The sequence below is a fragment of the Aotus nancymaae genome, unplaced genomic scaffold (assembly GCF_030222135.1).
Source record: "Aotus nancymaae isolate 86718 unplaced genomic scaffold, 86718_ANA_hifiasm-v0.15.2.pri h1tg000009l, whole genome shotgun sequence".
Classification (NCBI taxonomy): domain Eukaryota; kingdom Metazoa; phylum Chordata; class Mammalia; order Primates; family Aotidae; genus Aotus; species Aotus nancymaae.
The window spans coordinates 11,844,428-11,865,689 of NW_026988420.1; the positions used below are offsets into that span (position 1 = coordinate 11,844,428).

At 38.0% G+C, this 21,262-nt stretch overlaps 2 long non-coding RNA genes across 2 annotated transcripts in view; one reads left to right on the forward strand and one right to left on the reverse strand.

Annotated features, from left to right (window-relative positions):
• The window catches only part of LOC135273831 (uncharacterized), a 440,128-nt gene that overhangs the window by 217,595 nt on the left and 201,271 nt on the right, over positions 1-21,262 (forward strand). The gene's annotated exons all lie outside the window — the stretch shown is intronic.
• Positions 4,942-21,050, reverse strand: LOC135273832 (uncharacterized). Its single transcript, XR_010341622.1, has 3 exons — positions 20,968-21,050; positions 5,642-5,777; positions 4,942-4,998 (listed from the first exon to the last, which is right to left on the reverse strand). It is a non-coding gene; the product is annotated as an uncharacterized LOC135273832 (long non-coding RNA).

The window sequence follows — 21,262 nt, forward strand, 5'->3', positions numbered from 1 at the left end:
CTGTGACATGGTAATTGCCCCGTAAACTCCATACCTTGACCATACCTCGGCTTTCCGTTGAAACTGCTCTCTGTAACTCTAATGTGACAGGCAAGCAGTACAAACCAACGCCATTTTGTCCCTTGTGCCATTTTAAGAAAAACTAAGACTTGTAATAAGGTCTGTAATTTCCACCCTACTCAGACAATGTGTAAACTAACTCTTATCTTGACTTCTGTGAACCACTTAAGTAACAATCGGAATGTCCAAAAGCCACTGGCACTCGGAATGTCCAAAGTCCACTGGCCCTCAGAATGTCCGAAGCCCCTCACCTTCACCCCTGCCCAGGAGGTGGTTTACGAGCATAGAAGGTCTTGACACCCTCCTTTCGGGGCCACAGGTTAGAGAGATGCGAATCCTCCGTGGCCGCCGGCAATAAAGACCCTGTATTTGGCCTAGTCTTTGTCTCAGTGGTGATTTCGCGCTCGCTCGGTTACAACACCCCCAACCCCTGTAGGCATTGTAGAAACTCCCAGGCAATAAGCTGGGAGTACTCACCTTGTACTCACCTTGTTTGCTTCCTATCTCTCAGGGATCACCATTTTTCATTGCCTCATATCCAATGCCTTGAAATATTTTTAAAGATACCTTCTCAGAACAGGAATCTCTGAAGAAAAAGAAAAAAATATATTTTGTCCATTTTTTTGTTGTTGTTCATTTCACAGATGGAAGGGTAAATCTATCTTTGTTACTCCACTGTATTTGGAAGTAAATTTAGAAAACATTTTTTATTTTGAAACATGAGTTAATGTATTTTTCATAATTTTTCCTTTTACCCTTTTTGCCCTTCAGCTGTTACTCCTCATTTAAGAAGCTGTTAGCCATAATGAATCACTGTACCCTAAAGGGTCCTAGCAGATGTGAGTGAGGCCTTGCTTGGCAGCAAAGAGTATGGACTAACTACTGAAGGCTGGTGAACGATATTATGAAACTCTCAGGGAATGATACAAGAGCAGAACAACAAGGACCTGGGGTCCACTCCTCATGACACCATAGCTTCACAAAACCCTCAGGACTTAGATGCACTGTAGTGAAAGAGGAAAATCCCTGAATTAAAGAAAGTACATTTCTTCCAATACAACAGAATATATTTAAGTTATATAACTCTTTACATATTGCAGAAAAATGTTGCAAAACATTGCACACCCTTGAGACAAATGGCATCTTAGGAAAGCAATGTTTGTTTTGGTGGGGGGAATGGAAGATTGATGATGTATAAATTTTTAGCCATCTTGGATTGAGGTGATAATGACTTATTAGAAATGGGTATGGGTAAGATATCAGGACAATTATGTAAATTTTGGATTCACATGGAAATTCCCATAGAAGTTGAAGAGGCCCCTGAGGAAATGAGTTTAGAGTGATAATAAAAAAAAGAAATGGTAGGAGGAAGTAAGGTGTGCCAGGAAGTGGAGAAAGAACATTCAAAGTAATTGGCAAACAAAGCAAGTCAGGGTTTGCAGAACAGAGAGTTTTAAGAAGTGGGCTGTTGGTGGTATTTTGGGTATAGAGGGCATGTTATATTAGGATGGAAAATTCCCAGCATGCATGCTGACACTCCTACCTACTGCATCCTTAACAGCCAGGATTGCAGTACAATGGCATTCCTTGTAATTGGGCCCAGACATATCCTCACAAGTCTCCTCAAGAAGGTTTTCCAAGTTTGCAAGATGAGACTTGTTTAGTTTATTGGATCTAATGTTAGGGACTCTGACTTGTAACTTGACCTTGGCCCTGTGATTTTCTCTTTCATACTTACACTTTGCCTGCTGGCCAAGCCAAATGAATTTCCAGTCCATTTCTCTCTATTATACAACTTGAAATATCTCAATTGATAATAATGTTTTATATTTGTATAATGCTTCACCCTTTATAAGGCATGGTCGTATCTTATACAGATCTCAAAATAGAAATGTTGAGATAAGCAAAAATTATAGTCATAATTTGTGGCTGATATAACTGGAAATAACAGGTTAAATGATTTTGTCAACACTGTACACCTACTAATTAGCAAAATCAGAGAAAACAAATATATTTCTGACTCCTAGTTGTATTCTATTTTAGCTTAACTGGTTTTTGTCATTGTGTGGATAAGAGTTCTATTTTTTTATTCTCTGCTTTCCACCCTGAGTTCTGTAACACAGGTGAGGCAGAACTGCTTTGCTTACCTGTGAAGGAATATCAGATTATTCAGAGGGCTACTTGTGAAGATCACTTGATTACTCATTGTACATTTGCTATTTTCTATATGTTACTTCTCATAGCAACCCTTTAAGGTAAATATTATATTATTTTATGCATGGGAAAACAGAGGCTTGGAAAGTCCAAATAACTTACCCAATATGAGATCATTGGTTGGTTGGATTGGAATTATAACCATCATCCCATGATGAACTAATTCTATTAGGCCTTTCCTGGGCATCAGTCTCTCTAGAACTAAGACTCTGCTGATAGCTGTTTGTTCCCTTAGTTATTTATACTTCAGATATTTATTTGGATGCTCAGACCCCATGCAAGGAACCATGAGAGGTGTAAGGGATAAGAGAATGAATGTTTGGGCCTTCTGTGAATTCATGGTCCACACACTGTCCTCTGTCTGAGACCCACATATCTAGGCCATTATTGTTCCTTGACTTGCAAAGCAATTAATTACACTGGAAAAGTCAAAGTGGCTTTTGGTGTTTCATAATTAATCCTGGGACCTTGATTCTTCACTATTTTATCTTTCTCTGTTTGGAGCCTATGTGGATGGGGGCAGAATCTGGAAAGCACCAAACCTTTTAGCAGCCTGATCTTTGCTGGCATAAAAATGTCCTTATTTCACTGGTGCAAATTTTTTCCCTTGAGGGTAATGTCTGGGCAAACTGACAATGTGTGGGTGGTTATCATCACCATCTGCATTTTGCCTTGTAGGGAATCTTAGAGTAGCACCAGCTGTTATATATGATTTTGGGAAGTTCTGAGTCCTCAAGGAAAAGCACAACATAAGGACAAAATCCTCTTGCTATAAAGAGAATATAAGTGTATAAAACCTGGGGGTGGAGTGAAGGGCAAAGCGATTTCTACATTTGTTATAGCTAGAGTTTGCTTTTGTGAATGCCTAAGTACTGGCAAGACAAGAGAAATGCATGTAAATTCAGAACATAAAGTCATGAAACTTGTATTTGTGTTTGGCTGGTGGGAAGATGTCATCACAGTGGGCATTCAAACTTTACACCAAAGTTTCAGAAGAGAAGAGTAAACACAGAACTCCCAGGGTCTGTGTTTCCCAGGGTCAAAGCTAAGTCCTCATCCCACAGTGAACTTGGAATAGAACAAGCCTGAGCAATTACGTCTCATCTAATTTGCCCCTTTGCCCCTGGGAGGCCTGAAGATTTATAGTGATGAGCTGTCCAGAAAAAATGGTTATCACATTTAACTTTCTTTAACTTCTATCAAAAAAGGAAAAGTAAGCTATTTTTTCTCATGGAATACTATGCAGCCATAAAAAGGATCAGTTCATGTCCTTTGCAGGGACATGGATAAAGCTGGAAACCATCATTCTCAGCAAACTAACATAGGAACAGAAAACCAAATACTGCATGTTCTCATTCCTAAGTGGGAGTTGAACAATGAGAATGCATGGACACAGACTGGGGAATATCACACACTAGGGCCTGTTGGGGGGTAGGGGGCTAGGGGAGGGATAGCATTAGGAGAAATACCTAATGTAGATGATGGGTTAATGGGTGCAGCAAACCACCATAGCATGTATATACCTATGTAACAAACCTGCACATTCTTCACTTGTATTCCAGAACTTAAAGTATAATAAAAAATAAAAAATAAATTAAAAAAAATCTTAGAGAACCTTGAAAGATGAACAAACTTTCTTTTGGTCCTTACATATTACTAATGAACATTTAAGCATATCAGTTATTTAGCAGATTATATTTCAACTTGCCATGATCTATTTTGTGAACATTAATCAAAAAATATTTAGTGATTGATCTGTACAAAATTAGAGTATTCAAAGTATGCAAAGGTTTAAGGCTGTCCCAAAACTCAAGAAATTAGCAGTTTATGAAGTTGAGGAAAAATCATTCTCTCAGTATTTTCAGAGGTCATATGTTCACAGCTAGTTCTATGGTCTGCCATAATACTCCAATGTCTCTAAATTATATCTTCCCAAATTTTCCAGTTAGAAATAATCTCTCTCCCTCTTCCCACTCTATCTTTCACTCTCTTTCTTTCTCCTCCAAATTCCCCATAACATTTTTCTTGTATGAATATTATAGCACTTTCTATTCTCATCACAGTCTTTAGTATAATAAGAGCCAAACTGTGGCTTCCACATGCCAAGGGCTCTATCTTAATAAAAAATGACAGTAACTTCCATTTATGAAGAAGAGATTATGTGTCAAATGCTAAGTCAAATGTTTTCTCTTTTTTATCTTCAAACTAACTTTATAAGCTAGGTATTATTAGTATTATTTCATAGGTAAGGCAATTGAGGATTAATTATGCTATATAACCTGCCCAAGATCACAGATTTGGAAGACAGGAGTGATGACGTACAAATACAGGCCTCCTAACTTCTGAGTCTTTGCATTAATTAAGATTTCATACCAGCTTTCAACATGCCACATTTACCTTTGTATTTTTCCCACCCTCACCTCTCACACTTGCATAACTCAGTTGAATGAACATGAAAGAAAAAACATTTAATGTATTATCTTTTTATAGCTGAGCTTCTTATGACATAAACTGTATACAGTTGACTCATTTGCCAATACAAAAGATGGACCAGAAACAAAATCCTGATCTCTTGCTACTTTAGTCCATTTTGCAGAGCTATAACAGAATACAACACACTGGGTAATTTATAATGAACAGAAATGGACTGGCTCACAGTTCTAGAGGCTGGAAAATCCAAGATCAGTGGGCTGGCATCTTGTGAGGACCTTCTTGGTGTGTCATCTCATGATGGAACGGCAAATAGGGCATGAGAGAGAGTAAGAAGAGACAAATTTGTCTTTTAATAAGGGATCCACTCCCATGATAATGTAATTAATTCATTCATGAGTGGAGTATCCTCATGATTCAAACATCCCCCTTTGGGCCCCACCTCCCAACACAGCTGCATTAGAAATCAAGTTTCTGCCACTGTTGTGTCTCCTCTGCTCCAGGAGCTCCTAGGTGAGGCTACCACAGCCCCTGTTATCCTGTGACCTGCAGGTACTAGGAGATCCCTAGGGAGGACACCAGAACATTCAGAGACTGGAAAATGCTCTGGTGTAGAAATATCTGATGGCACTGCTGGAGAGAGCTGCCTATCCAGTTCAGAGAGATTCCCACTGGAAATTCTTTGTGTGAATTTTATTACAAGCAGGTCGGTCTGACATACGTAGGGAGAGTTGGGGCAAGTGAAGCTACACTTTGTCTAAAGAAGTCTGGCCTCTCAGACATATCCTCAGGAAGGGTTTCTGTGTTGCACTGAGATCAGTGGCCTGTGCACAGAGCAGCAACAAAGTTTACTTGAGCAATCTGAATTTGAGCATGCCACCCCCTAAATTTGTGGAAGAAAAGGCAAATTTTGGTGAGATTCTTGCAAGTGTCTTACCCATCAATGGTTTGCTCTCTGGAGACAAAGTCGAGTTGGTCCTCATGAACTCAAAGCTGCCTCTTGATGTCCTAGGCTGGCACATTAAGTGTGTCATGCCACCATTTCCTGGGCTGTGATGTTTCCACTGAAAAGTCTGCTGTGAAACAAAGGCAAAGGGCTCTGAGAAATGCTTCTTTCTTATATACCAGAGACTTCTCTTTATTCTCTACATCCAGCATGTAAGAAGCCAAGAAAAGTCATCACCATGAATTTATAACATGTAGCATACAAATGTTCCTTTTGAGGCTGTTGAACATGGGAAGTTGTGGATGCCCAAGATTCCTGTTAGAGATGGGATTAGGTCCTTGGATATCAGTGAGGAAAAAGGCAAGGTACTGTTAGCTTCCATTAACTCTATGCCAATCAAATTATAAAAATGCACATTTGAGAGCTCCGTCAAGATGGCTGAATAGGAACAGCTTCCGGAGTGCAGTTCCCAGCAAGAGTGACTCAGAGGGTGAGTGCTCATGGCATTTCCAACTGAGGTACCAGGTACATCTCAATGAGACTGGTTGGACAGTGAGTGTAGCCCAAGGAGGACAAGCTGAGGCAGGGTGGGGCACTGCCTAACCTGGGAAGTGCAGCTGACCTCAGGACCATGCCCTCCCATCCAACAGAGGCCATCAGGGACTTTTCTAGCGACTGGGCACTCCGGTTCAGATACTGCACTTCTCCTGCGGTCTTTATGGCCTACAGACCAGGAGACTTCCACTGGCTAACAAGCGCTGTGGGTTGCCAGCACAAAAAAAAACACACAAATCTGGGTGGCCATTTTAACTGGCACCTGGAATGCCTGGGCGACAGAGCCACACATTCCGCTGAAAAAGAGGAGGCTGAAGGCAGGGAGCCAGCTGATCTGGCTCATCAAGTCCCACTCATGCAAAGATTAGCAATCCGAAATGCACTGGCTTGAGAGTTTCACAGCCAGCACAGCAGTTTGAGTTCAACCCAGGAAGGTCAAGCTCCCTGATAGGAATGGCATCCGCCATTACCAAGGCAGTCTGCAATTACCAAGGCAGTCCGCCATTACCAAGGCAGTCCATCTGTCATTACTGACACAATCTGCCATTACAGAGGCAGTCCGCCATTACTGAAGCAGTTCTAACCTTACTTGTATAAACAAAACCTCAAGGACATTTACACACACAGCAGCTGGACAGAGCCCACAGCAGCTCAACAACGCCTCTACATGCAGACTGTGACTACATTCCCTCCTTGCTGGGCAGGGCTTCTCTGAAAAAAGGCAGCAGCATGTCAGGGACTTAGAAATAAAGCCTCACCTTCTCGGGACATAGGACCTGGGAAAAGAGGCAGTTATGAGTTCCACTGCAGCAGACTTCCTAATGTAGGTGATGGGGATGGAGGCAGCAAACCACCATGGCATGTGTGTACCTATGTAATAATCCTGCAAGATCTGCACATGTACCCCAGAACGTAAAGTAAAATTAAAAAAAAAAATAAATGTCTAACACATATACTTTATGGGATATATTTAAACCATAGAAATTGCTCTCTTCTAGAAGAAGCCTGTGCTCAGCTTTGGCCATGGTCTCTGGTTGCTTTACCCCTTTCAGCAGCCCAACATCATGTATACTTAGGTTTTCTGATGTTGATCCCAGTAGTATCTTCAAGTATGCAATCCAGGCATGTTATTAGATTTAATGCACTAATCTGAGTAAATTTACTGAAGGAAAAGTATCTTGCTTCTCTCTCAGGAAAAATGATAAATAAACCTCTCAAAACTATAGATAAGCTTATCAGACTAATGAGTTTCATCCAACCATGCATACGTTCATTCACTTACTCATTCTCTCAAATGCTCCTTCATTCTTTCAACACCAAGTTTTTTACAGCTTGACATAATTTCTACCTTCAAGTTCACATTTAGTGAGGACAACCAGCAGCTAACTAGATTGTTATAATAGTGTAAACACTGACCCTTGAACACAGTAGTATGGTGACAAACTCCTGGGTTTTCTGGGATGTGGGACTTTCATTTTTTCAAAAATGGTATAGTTCCTGGCAAACTGGGACATTTGATCACCTTAGCTGTGGGAGTATAGACAAGGCAACTCATGACTTTGCTTGAAAAGGCAAATGAACATACCCCAGAAGAGGTGGTTCTAACGCTGGAATTTCAGACCAGGCAGGTGGGAGGTTCAATTCTTTAACAGCCTAGCCCAGTGGTACCCACCTTATATTCTCCAGGGATCTCAGCAAGAAGGCTTGTGATGGGGACCAGATATTTCTTCCACACACACACACACACACACACACACACACACACACACAGAGACAGAGAGAGAGAGAGAGAGATAGAAAGAGAGAGAGGGGACAAGAACACAGGCACAAGCAAGCAGGCAAGCAGCTTTGGCCTTTCTGAATGAAATTAAGCTTTTTTTTTTTTTAAAAAAAATCTTTTTAAATTCATAATGAACCATCTTATACATTTTACCTCTTTCTGTAATCAAAGCTTGAGCCATATTGCAGGGCATCTAAAGTAGAGTGCTTTTTGGAATTTTAAATCTGCTGTATTTCACCCTGCAGATAGCAAAGAATGAAGAATCTTCATGAGAGGAAAGAGCAGCTAAGCATTGTAGCAGCCTTCTCATTTGCTGGGTGCCACTGAGTCACTGACGATGGTTCCTAGGGTATGGCAGAGTCACCACAGAGGCTCTTGTGTGTGATCCAGGCAGGAGCACAGGCTGAGCCACTGCTGAGGACAGATGCTCTCTGTTCCAGAGGCAGAGCACATCTCTGGAGGCTTGCTATGTACGGGTGGGGCAGAGCTGCCAGAAAACACAAGAATTGCTGTGATTATGATTATGAGTGCCTTTTAATTGCTATTGCATCAGGAAAAATATCTTGGGAAGGAAAAAGTAGGGCCTGGTCTTATGAATAAGTGATCACTTACAATATTTAAATAGCTGATTATAATATGTAACTTTAGAATACTTGGATTTACCTTGATGCTAAGCGCTTCCTGCAAAGTATGGCAAACTCATGGTCAGCAGTAAGCAGTTTAGATGTCTGGTAACTCGAAATACATACTTGTGCACCCTTGTTTAAGAAAACTTGTGTACATCTGAGTAATGGATAAACCAGAAAGTATTTGATTAGGTAGTATGGAGATTTAGGATAATTATTTCAGGAATGTATCAGAAAATGTGTTGTATTGAAAAATGATCTGCTTTTAATTGTCCATTTCCAAAACAAAAAACAATCTTGAAGTTTACGTACAGCTAAGCTTGGTTGAGAATGAAAGTTATTTTCTCAATTCCCTAATCTCTCTTCTATGAAGTAAAACACAAGTCTGGTATGACATAGTGGAAAAGTTTTACTATAAACCATAGTTATCACAGGACATGATCCACCCAACATAAAGAAGTAGAAAACCTTTTGCTGAGAGGAAAAGAAGAGGAATTTAGAGACCATGTCTCCAGGATGGGAATGTTACTGCTAGAGTCCCTGAAAGCAGACCTAGCACGTTGTATCTCCTGGGCCTCGAGCAATCAAATCCCAACAAAACCAAGCTAGGTTGAGAGGGAATGAAAGAACATGCTGGCTGTTGCTCTGTTTCTGGGATCAGAATGGCGGAAAGGCAATGAAGCTGTGGGCAGAGGGAATTTTCTTGATAGATGGACCTGTAATAGTCTACAGTCTTCCATAGACTGTCTACAGGAGCTGGATCCATGTAGGAGAATAGGAAGGGGCCCAAGGTCAGAAGACAAAGCCTGCAGGGCAGGGTTTGGTGGACTGTGGTCTGCAGGCCAACTCCTGACACAGCCTACCTATTTATGGCCCTGAGATGGGTTTTTTTTTTTTTTAATTTTAAGGGAATATAGAAAAGAAGATGATAGTGAAGTAAGAGAGGGAAGAAAATGAGAGGAAAAGGAGGAAGAGAACAATAATAAACAAGAAAAAAAGTATGTGACAGAGACTGCATGCAAAGCCTAAGGTATTTACTTTCTGACTCTGTATAGAAGAAGTTTGCTAAGCCCTGGTATAGAGCACAGAGACCTCAGACTTACGGCAAATCACAGTCACTGCAGATTTTGGCATTAGGAGCCTGGACAAGCCCAAAAGTCCAAGTGCCAGTAGGAACATCCAGGTGGATAGCAGCACAGAGTCCAGAGCAAAGCAGATGTGCCACTAAAGAAAGCAGGAAGGAAAGCTATGTCACAGAAGCTTCTCTTCATAAGTCCATGAGGATAAATAAGGTTCATCCTGAATCCAGACACAACTCAGAAAAGAGGATAAGGAAGGAAAACTCTGATGGGAAAGGACAAATGATTGGGAGTCTGAACTTTTAACCGAGTATCATATGAGGCTGAGTTAACCCAAAAATGATGGTCTAAGCTTAAGGCTCTTCTTTTTTGTATTTTTTTTTTTAAGAGATAGGGTCTCACTCTGTTGCCCAGGCCTGCCTTGAACCCATGACTTCAAGGCTGGTCTTGAGCCCCCCACCTCAGCCTGCCATAGTACTAGTTTACACGCCTGAGCCACTGCGTGCAGCATATATATATATAATATATATATAATGTTGTGTACTGTGTGTATATATATGTTTATATATAATTTTTATCAGTTTTATCTTAATAAAGCAAGAAAAACTGGAGCATTTTGAACTTGGAACTGTAGTTCCCAACCTTTTTGGCACCAGGGACCAGTTTTGTGGAGGATAATTTTTCCACAGATGGAGGGGAGAGGGAGAGAGGTGGATGTTTTCTGGAGGAAACTGTTCTATCTTAGATTATCAGCCATTAGATTTTTATAAGGAGCACAGAGCCTAGATTCCTCTCATGAGCAGTTCACAGTAGGGTTCCTGCTCCTATGACAATGGAATGCTGCTGCTTATCTAACAGGAGGCGGAACTCAGGCAATGATGCTGGGTCACCCACCACTCACCTCCCGCTGGGCGGCCCTATTCCTAACAGGTCATTGACAGACACCAGTGAGTCTGTGGCCTGGGGGTTGGGGACCTCTGCCTTAGAAAGTGTGATCTTTAGGTGCTCCCATCGTTTATACCTTGACAGAGAGGCTGAGAATTTTCAGATAAAGTTGCAAGTTTTGGAGTCAAGGCTAAATGATAGATGTTAAACAATAAAAAAGTGAAATCAAAATAATGAACAATTTGAAAAAACTAAACTTATGAAAAAACGAATTTGATTTCCCAAGATTCATTTTAACTATTATAAACAGTTGCTAAAATTGTTCTGAGTTTGGGAACTAGAACATCTGTACTAGGAAGATGACATTTAACTGTGATATTCATAAAAAATTATTTTCTCAACACCACCTCAGCAGTTTAAGGTGGCACATGAATGGTCCTATCATGCATTACTAAGGTAAACCTGGCCAAATCTAATTAATAATTTTGTTTTTGATGAACATGTTTTAAATGTTCAGTATTAACGTCACTAGTGATTGAAATATGCATTATGGATCCTCGGTATTTTTAACATTCTCTTGCAGCACGTAGAGTGGTTTTGGTTACATCTACTTGAGTCTCTAACTCAATTTTCTGCAGCTGTGTTCATCCTGTGACATGAGTCTTAATGAGAGTCTTAATGTCCCAAGACTTGTATATCCCAAAACATATCATGGTTCCCACTCAGTCTAATTCAAGTTCTTACCTAAAGCCATCTGTAATTTATTTCTGGGGTACCTTGATGTCTTTGAGATTAATAACTTGGTCTGTCTTACCTAGTAAGGATTAAAGCTGTAATACTTAGCAGATTACAGAAAGGAGACACATTGACACTGTGCCTTGTCTATGGCATATTGGTCTTTTTAATTAATAGGTATTGTTTTTTAAGAAGAGTTTCAAATTTACATGAAAATTGAACAGATAGAGAGTTCCCATGTACCTCCTCACAGTCCCCCATATCATTAACATGTGACATCATTACCGTGGATTTGTTATAATGAATAAATCAAATTGACACATTATTGTTAATTAAACTTCATAATTTTTTCTTATTTCCTTAGAGTTTTCCTAATGTCTTTTTTTTTTTCTGCTCTAGAATACCACATTACATTTAATAATCATGTCTCCTTAAGCTCCTCTTGGCTGTGAAGGTTTCTCAGATTTTCTTATTTTTCATGACTTTGATGAGTTTAAGGAGTACTAATCAGGTATAGTGTGAGGTGAGCGTGACGACCACTGTACCATGGAAAGCCCTAGGTCAGGTATATTGTAGAATGACTCTCTAGGAGTTTGTTTTGCTCATAATTAGACTGAAGTTACAGTGTTAGGGGAGGAAGCTTACAAAGATAAAATGCCTCTTTTTGTTTTGGTGTGGGTAGACTATTTTTTGAGTAGTTTTAGGGTCACAGAAAACCTTAGAGATTTTTCATGTACTCCCTGCCGAACACATGCATAGCTTCTGCATTATCACTGTCCTCTAACAGAATGGTACATTTGTTACAACTGATGAACCTACACTGACACGTGATTATCACTCAAAGTCCCCAGCGTACATTAGAGTTTATTTTTGGTGTTATACATTTTGAGGGTTTTGACAAATATGTAATGATATGCATCCACCATTATAGTATCATACAGAGTACCTGCACTGCACTAAAAATTCACTCTTCTCCAGCTATTCAGCCTTCCTTCTTCCTAACCCCTGGCAACCACGGATGCTTTTTCTGTCTTCATAGTTTTGCTTTTTCCAAAATATCATATGGTCGGAAGCATACAGTATGTATCCTTTTTAGATAGTCTTCTTTCACTTAGTAATACGAATTTAAATTTCTTCTGTGTTTTTTCATGGCTTGATAGCTCATTTCCTTTCAGTGCTAATTAATATTCCATTTCATATTCTAAATGTAGTACAGTTTACTTATCCATTCACCTACCAAAGGACATCATCATGGTATTCCAAGCTTTGGTATTAAGAATAAAGTTGTTATGAATATTTGTGTGTAGGTTTTTGTTGGACAAAGAGTTTTTCCAACTCTTTGGGGTAAATAGCAAGGAGTGGGACTGCTGTCTTCCACAGTGGATTTGCCCTTTTGCATTCTCACCAGCGATGAATAAAAGTGCCTGTTGCTCCATATCCTTGCCCACATTTGGTGATGCTAATGTTCTGGATTTTGGCCATTCTAATAGATGTGTAGTGGTTATCTCTAATACACTATTTTCATCTGCAGCCCACACATAAGGAGAGAGGAGTTATTCTCCCCATCTTTAGGGTGAAAAATCTACATAATTTATTTCCAATACTTCTGCTTAAGAGAGTTCTCTCTTTCTCCATTTATTAATTTATTCAATAATTTATTTACTTCAGTATGGACCCATGATATTTATTTTATACTCTAAGTTATAATCCAATACTACTTTTAATTTTGTTACTTAAACTGTTCCCACTTCGGCCTTTTGGAGCTCTTTCATTTGGCCTCTGTATGCTCTTGACATACCCACATCAATAATATTTGTTGCTTTTGTTGTTATGTTTTTGACAAGTCCTTACTTTCTGGCACTACAAAATCCCCTGTCCTTATCTTGAGTATTTCCTCCCAGTCCTAAAATCAGTAATTTCTTCAAGGTGCCCTGGTTCCTTTTATCTCAAAATCATATTGAAAACCAAGATCTGTCTGGGTGTATTTATTGCTATGGGGCTATCATTTTCTTTTGTCCCTCTCAGCTGACAGAACAGAGATGTATACATATATATTTGATAACTCCCATATGTATACATACCTATAAATATTTCTATGTGTAACCATCCACATCTGTATTAAATTAAACATAAGTTCTTACTGATATCTCCAATTCTAATCCATTACCACATGCATGGATCATTCAACCTCCTATCCTTGCTTATCCATAAACTCCAACAGTGAGAAATTTGACTCCTACAAATTTCTCCATTTCTCCAGTAAATGGAACAAATCCATTTACTGATTTGTTCAAATCCAGTACACAAATACAGCATTATTAGAATTGTTAAGTTGCAATCCCAAAGGAAATAGCTTTATCAACTAGAGTATAATGCTTCCATTCATTTCCAAAGTTACCAAAGTCAGCACCTTTACCCTACATTCTCTTAAGTGAAGTTGTTTCATACAGTTGTAACAGAATTAGATTATCTTGTCATGGTCTGTATTCCTTTTAGGGATTCTTCAACCCCTATTACATGATTTTTAAAAAATGTGCATACATTGAGTTTACTCTGAGTTGTACAATTCTATGGGTTTTGACAAATGCATAATGTCATGGATCCACCATTTACAGCATCATACAGAATAATTTCACCATAATAAAATTCCCCTGTCCTTCACCTATTCATCCCTCCCCTTTCCCAGAACATCATGGATTTACTATCTTTATAGTTTTGTCTTTTCTTAAAGATCATGTAATTGGAATTATACAGTATATACCTTTTAAAACAGATCTCTTTCACTTAGAATTATGCATTTAGAATTCTTTTACATCTTTTCATGGTGTAATATCTAATTTATTTTTATCACTGAATAATATTCCATTGCACTAATGTACTATAGTTTATCTGTTTACCTAATGAATATATCTTGGTTGCATCTAGATTTTGGTGCTTATAAATAAAGCTACTATAAATATTAGTGGGCTGGTTTTAGTGTGAACATATGTTTTCAATAAAATTGTATAAATACTTAGGAGCACAATTGTATTGTAAGACCGTGTTTAGATTTTCTAGAAGCTCTCAAACTATCATCCAAACTTGCTGGACCATTTTGCATCCACACAAGCAAAGAATGACAGTTCCTGTTGCTCTATATTCTTGCCAGCAATTGGTATTGTCAGATTTTGTTAATGCTAGTCATTCTAATAGGCTAATTCTAATAGTGGTTCAATCTGCAATTCCCTAATGACAAATGATATTGAGCCTCTTTTCATATGCTTATTTGCTATCTGTATATCTTCTTTTGTGTGGTATTTGTTCAAATTTCTCCAATTTTTAATTCAGTGTTTGTTTTCTTCTTATTGAGTTTTAAGAATTCTCTGTATATTTTGGATATTAGTTCTTTATTAGATTGAGTTGTCTTTAATTTTTCTTAACAGATGTCTTTCACGTGACAGAATTTTGTATTTTAACAAAGTATAATTTATCTATTTTTAAGAGGTTGGTGTTGTATATAAAAACTCAAGCCCAAGGTTGCTTAGATTTTCTCCTCTGTTACCCTTTAGACGTTTTATAGTTTTGCATTTTATATTCAGAAGAGTGATCCATTTTCAGTTATTATTTCTGAAAGATAAAAGGTCTGTATTTAGTTTTTTTCCTTTTGCATAAGGATGTCCAGTTATTCCAGTAAAATTTGTTGAAGAAAACAAAAACTATCTTTTTTCTATTAAATTACCATTGCTCTTTTGTCAAAGATTAGTTGACTATATTTTTGTATCTATTTCTAGGCTCTTCAGTCTGTTCCATTAATCTATCTATCTATTCTTTTGCCAATACTATGCTATCTTGATTAGTGTAGCTGTGTACTAAGTTCCAAAGTTGCAAACTGTCAGTCCTCTGATGTTCTTCTTCTTCTTCTTTTTTTTTTTTTTATTGCATTTTAGGTTTTGGGGTGCATGTGAAAAACATGCAAAGTTGTTGCATAGGTGCATTCATGGCAGTGTGATTTGCTGCCTCCCTCCCCCTCACCCATATCTGGCATTTCTCCCCATGCTATCCCTCCCCAACTCCCCCCCCACTGTCCCCCCCACTCCCCCTGCAACAGACCCCCGTGTATAGTGCTCCCCTCCCTGTGTCCATGTGTTCTCCTTGTTCAACACCCTCCTATGAGTGAGAACATGTGGTGTTTGGTTTAGTGAAATGATGTTCTTCTTCTTCATCAGCATTACATCTTCTATTCTGGGTCTTTTTTCTCTCTTCATATGAACTTTAGAATTAGTTTATTAATATCATAAAATAACATGCTGAGATTTTGATTGGAATTGTGTTGAATCTACAGATTATATTGAAATAACTGCTATCTTTACAACTCTAGTCTTCAGGTCCATGAACATAGAACACTACGTCTCTAGTTATTAGATTTTCTTTATTTCTCTAGAGTTTGGCCATTTTACACATACTGATTCTATAAATATTTTGTTAGACTTTTTTGTGCTATTGTAAGCTGTATTGTGGTTTTAATTTCAAATTTCCAACTGTTTATTGTGTGTATATTGGAAATCCACTGATTTTTCTATATTAACAATGTATCTTGTGACTTTGTTACAATTACTTGGTTTCAGGAGTACTTTTTGTTAATTCTTTGGGACTTTCTGAATAGACAATCATGTTAGTGGCAAACAAAGATAGTTTTAGTTCTTTCTTCTCCATCTGTGTATAGATTATATCAATCGACTTACAAATGTTGAAGTAAATTTGCATACTTGTAAATCCCATTTGGGTTGTGATGTGTAATTATTTTAACATATTGTTGAATATGATTCGCTGCCATTTTGTTGAGGACTTTTGCATTTGCCTTCATGAAAAATATTGATCTTCAGTTTTCTTTTCTTACAATGTCTGTATCTAGTTTTGGTAATTACGAGAATGCTGGCCCCATAAAATGAGTTAAGAAGTATTTCCTCTGCTTCAAATTTTTGGGAGAAATTATAGAGTAATATCATTTCTTTGTTTCATAGAATTCGCCAGTGAAACTGTGTAGGTGTGGTGCTTTCTTCTTTGGAAGATTATTTTTTTATTTTATTCTTTAAGTTATACTTTTTAAGTTCTGGGATACAGGTGCAGAACATGCAGGTTTCTTACATAGGTATACATGTACCATGGTGGTTTGCTGCACCCATCAACCCATCACCTACATTAGGTATTTCTCCTAATGCTATCCCTCCCTTAGTTCTCCACTCCTCTGACGGGCCCCAGTGTGTGATGTTCCCTATGTCCATGTGTTCTCATTGTTTAGATCTCACTTAAGAGTGAGAACATCCAGTGTTTGGTTTTCTGTTCCTGTGTTAGTTTGCTAAGAATGATGGCTTCCAGCTTCATCCATGTCCCTTCAAAGGATATGAACTCATCCTTTTTTATGGCTGTATGATATCATGGTGTATATATGCCACATTTTCTTTATCCAGTCTATCATTGATGGGCATTTGGGTTGGTTTCAAGTCTTTGCTATTGTGAACAGTGCTGCAATAAACATATGTGTGTATGTGTCTTTATAGTAGATAATTTATAATCCTTTGGGTATATACCCAGTAATGGGATTCCTGGGTCAAATGGCATTTCTAGTTCTAGATCCTCAAGGAATCGCCACACTGTCTTCCACAATGGTTGAACTAATTTACATTCCCAACAGTGCAAAAGTGTTCCTGTTTCTCCACATTTTCTCCAGCATCTGTTGTTTCCTGACTTTTTAATACTTGCCATTCTAACTGGCATGAGATGGTATCTCATTGTGGTTTTTATTTGCATTTCTCTAATGACCAGTGATGATGAGCTTTTTTTCATATATGTTTGTGGGCTGCATAAATGTCTTCTTTTGAGAAGTGTCTGTTCACTATTGATTCCATTTATTTAATACATGCCTCTTGAGATTACATATTCTACTTGTGTGAGTTTTAGCACTGCATGTCTTTCAAGGACTTTCAACTGAGGTATTAAATTTGTGGGTGTAGAGTTGTTTGTAATATCCTTTATTATCCTTTTAATGTCTTTGGGACCCTATTTCATTTCTGATATCAGCAATTTATGTCTTCTCTATTTTATTTTGGATTAGTTTGTGTAGAGTATTAATTTTGTTGATCTCCTTTAAAAAAGCCAGCTTTTAAAAATTGTGGTCAAAACACATGAGATTTACCTTCTTAAAGTATGTAATACCTTATTGTAGATACAATGCTGTACAACAGATGTCTAGAGATTATTTATCTTGCTTGACTACAATTTTATGTCTGTTCATTAGCAACTTCCCATTTCTCCCTCCCTCCAGCTCCTGGCAACCACCATTCTATTCTTTGTCTCTATGAGTTTGACTATTTTAGATATCTCATATAAGTGGAATTATGCAGCATTTGTCTTTCTATGACTGGCTTATTTCACTTAGCATAATGCTCTCAAGTTTTATTCCATTATCATATGTTGCAGCTTTTCCTTCTTTTTTAAGGCTTAATAGAATTCCATTATATGCATATAACACATTTTCTTTGTCCATTCACCTTTATATGGACATGTAGGTTGTTTCCACATCTTGACTCTTGTGAATAAAGCTGTAATAATAGAGAGCATTTGTTTTGCTGTTTATTGCATCAGTATTCACAATAATAATAAAAGAGATAAATAATATATCTTTCAGTTACTGATTTCAGTTATTTTAAATAAATGCCCAGAAGTGAGATTGCTGGGTCCTATAGAAGTTCTATTTTTAACTTTCTTAGAAACCTTCCTTCTGTTTTCTATAGTGGCTGTACTATTTTGTATTCTCATCACAAGTGTGCAAAGGTTCCAATTTCTCCACATCCTCACCAACACTTTCACGTGTTAACTTTTAATTTTTGTGGGTACATAGTAGGTATAGATATTTATGGTTTTTCAGAAATAATATCCATCCTAAAAGGTATGGGGTGATAGGGCAGCCTGGTTTTAATTTGCATTTCCCCAGTGTCTTAGTAGTATCAAACTTCTTTTCATATACCTACTGGTCATTTGCATATCTTATTTGAAAAAAATGTCCCTCAAGTCCTTAGCCCACTTTTTAACCACCTCATTAGGGTTTTTTTTCCCTATTGAGTTATAGAAGTTCATTATCTATTTTGGAGATTAACCCCTGTCAGGCATTTTTCTTGCAAGTATTTTCTCATTTCATATGTCGTGGCTTTTTCTACAAGAGTTGGGGCTTCCAAGGTGGCTTCTTCACTCACATATGTGGTGCCTCTACTGGGATGCATGGAACCCCTGGGCCCAGCTGAGCAGTCCATGCTAATATTTCCACCTCTCTTACACCTCTCCATGGGGTCTTCTGAGAAGCACAGCCAGATATCTTTATATGGTGAATCAAGTCTGCCTTAGTGAGTGTTCCACAAGAACAAGTCCCAGTGTCCAAGGGTTTATCAAACCTTTGTTTGTGTTACTCTTGCTAATGTCTCATTGGCTACAGTGAATCATGCAGCCAAGGGCAAGTCAGTGTGGGAAAGGGATACACAAAGGAATGAATGTCTATGATAGCAGTCTAGCACACTGCAAGGATGACTAAAAAGTAATGACATATTAAATGTTGATGAAGACGTGAAACTACCAAAATTCTCATAAATTGCTAGTAGGAGTGTAAATTGGTACAGCCTTGTAGGGAAACATTGGTGGTATCCACTAAAGCTAAATGTATACTTATCTATGACCTAACAGTTCTGCTCCCAGCAGAATTGAGAAATCACATTCACAAAAAGACTTTTATGAGAATGGTCCTAGATTTATTCATAAAAGCCAAAAACTGGAAACATCTCAAATGTACATCAGCAGAATAATGGATAAATTGTGGAATAGTCATACAGTGGAAAGATACATAGTAATAAAAAAACAAAACCTTACTTCAGCCTAGATGACTCTCACAGACGTTATGTTGAGCAAAAGAAGCACACACTGTCCAATTCCATTTATAGTGTGACCAATTGCTTTAGTTTTAGCACTGAGAAATCAACATCCCAGAACCCCTCCGCTCCAGGCAAACCACAATGGCTAGTCATGCTACATTCATACAGAGCTTAAGAAGAAGCATAATTAATCCATGTTTATGGTACCTCTTGGGTTTTATGGTACCTCTTGGGTACATTTTGAATAAAAAAGGGCAAAAAGGAACTTCCCGCAATGTGAAAATAACTCTTGAACTAGATGGTGACTACTTGAGCATATACACATGTAGAAATTCACTGGTTGCACATTTAAGATTAGTGCAGTTTACATATAGAGTTTATTATATGAACATTATACCTCAATAAAAATTTTAAAATAAAATTTAAAAAAAGCAGAAAACATCTCTGTAACTTACTAGTTCCATGACCTTGGCAATTTTGTAAAAACCTCTGATCTTAGCTTTCTCACATGTAAAGTGAAGATAATGATAATGGGTAATTCCTATGGCCCTTATGAGATTAAATTATATTTAAAGGGGTTAAAATTTTATTTATAAAGCACCTAGCATATGGTAGGCACTCAATTAATATTGGGTCACACTCCTGCAAATCTGATGGGAAATGCCTTCCTTAAGGGAAGATGTTCTGTTTCTGGAATTTCACTCCCTAGAGCTTAAGTCATGCGCTAGCTTGTGACAAGTTATTTTATTTAACTCTTCCTCTTGGCAATCACTACCTGTGAGGAAACACAAAGCAGAAAACTAGATCCCAGCAGCACAAATAATAGCAAGCAATCTTTTGAACTATTTGCCTTGAGGAAAAGATAAAAAGTTATTGAGTCGTGAGTGCAGTTTGCCACGTCACGATGTATTTCCCACTGTTTTCTTAGGCTGTTTTCTTTGCCTCTTCTAAGACATTTTATGGAAACTTTTGCTGAAAGGTAGCCAATTAGAGTAAATGCTTCTGCAACCATTCTTTTTCTGAAAGTAACTCAGAGATCTCATTTTGGCACATGGAAGACAGCAGACTGTCTACTTCTCTTCCATTAGGGCACAATGACATATAGGATATCACTCTCAGAAGTAATGCTGTAAGGAACCCTTTTTCTTGCATCACTAGGAGTTAAGTCAATTCTACGTTCTAGGCAGCATGTTTTTAATGCCTGCAGGTACAGAATTGTGCAGACCCATTTCATGCACTTGCTTTAATGCCTTTATGGAATAAAATATTCAGGTTTCTTTTAGGTTAACTCCTGAGCATCCAGAAAGTCTACAATTTTTGACCAAGAATTCTTGCGACTTTGGGAGGTCCAAGAAGATTACATGTGGCTGTCTTGTGCAGCACAATAATCCATTTAATTCTTCATTTGCCTCCCTTTACATAATGTCTAGGAAAGGTTCACATTATAAGCCAATATATAGAAGCATATTCTTTAACTACAAAACTCTTTTGAGTGGAATTTTGTGAGAATTAGAATTACTCAGAGATTTGGGTTTAAGAAATAGGTTCCTATATGTTGTTTACAATGAGGATCATTCTAATTTCTGTGGAAAAAAATGTGGACGTAGAATTTGAAACATGAGTTTGAATCTGGCTCCCTCTATAAAGCTGTGCAACCTTGCATGAATTACCTAACTTCTCTGCATCTGAAAATAGGGAATACTAAACAATACCTAACCCCTCTTGATTGTTGTAAAGGATTCATAGGAGGCTAATACATTACCTGCATAGTAGGTTCTTCATACATGAATGGTTTATGCCTTTATTCTCATTCAGATGACTTCTCAAGGCTCAGGAAGTCCATCTGGAGACCAGAAAGGCAGAACAGAAATCAGAATGATATATTTACCTCATCCACACAAACCAGTTGGGACACATTCACAGTTCTTCAGTCCAGGCCAATGTTTCACTTCCCTTCTGTGTTCTATATATTGAGCACATGATAAGCCCTTCAGAAATGTCAAATAACAAAGCCATTAGTTGCCTCAAGAAATTAGCTGATCCTTGCCTGCTTGTTT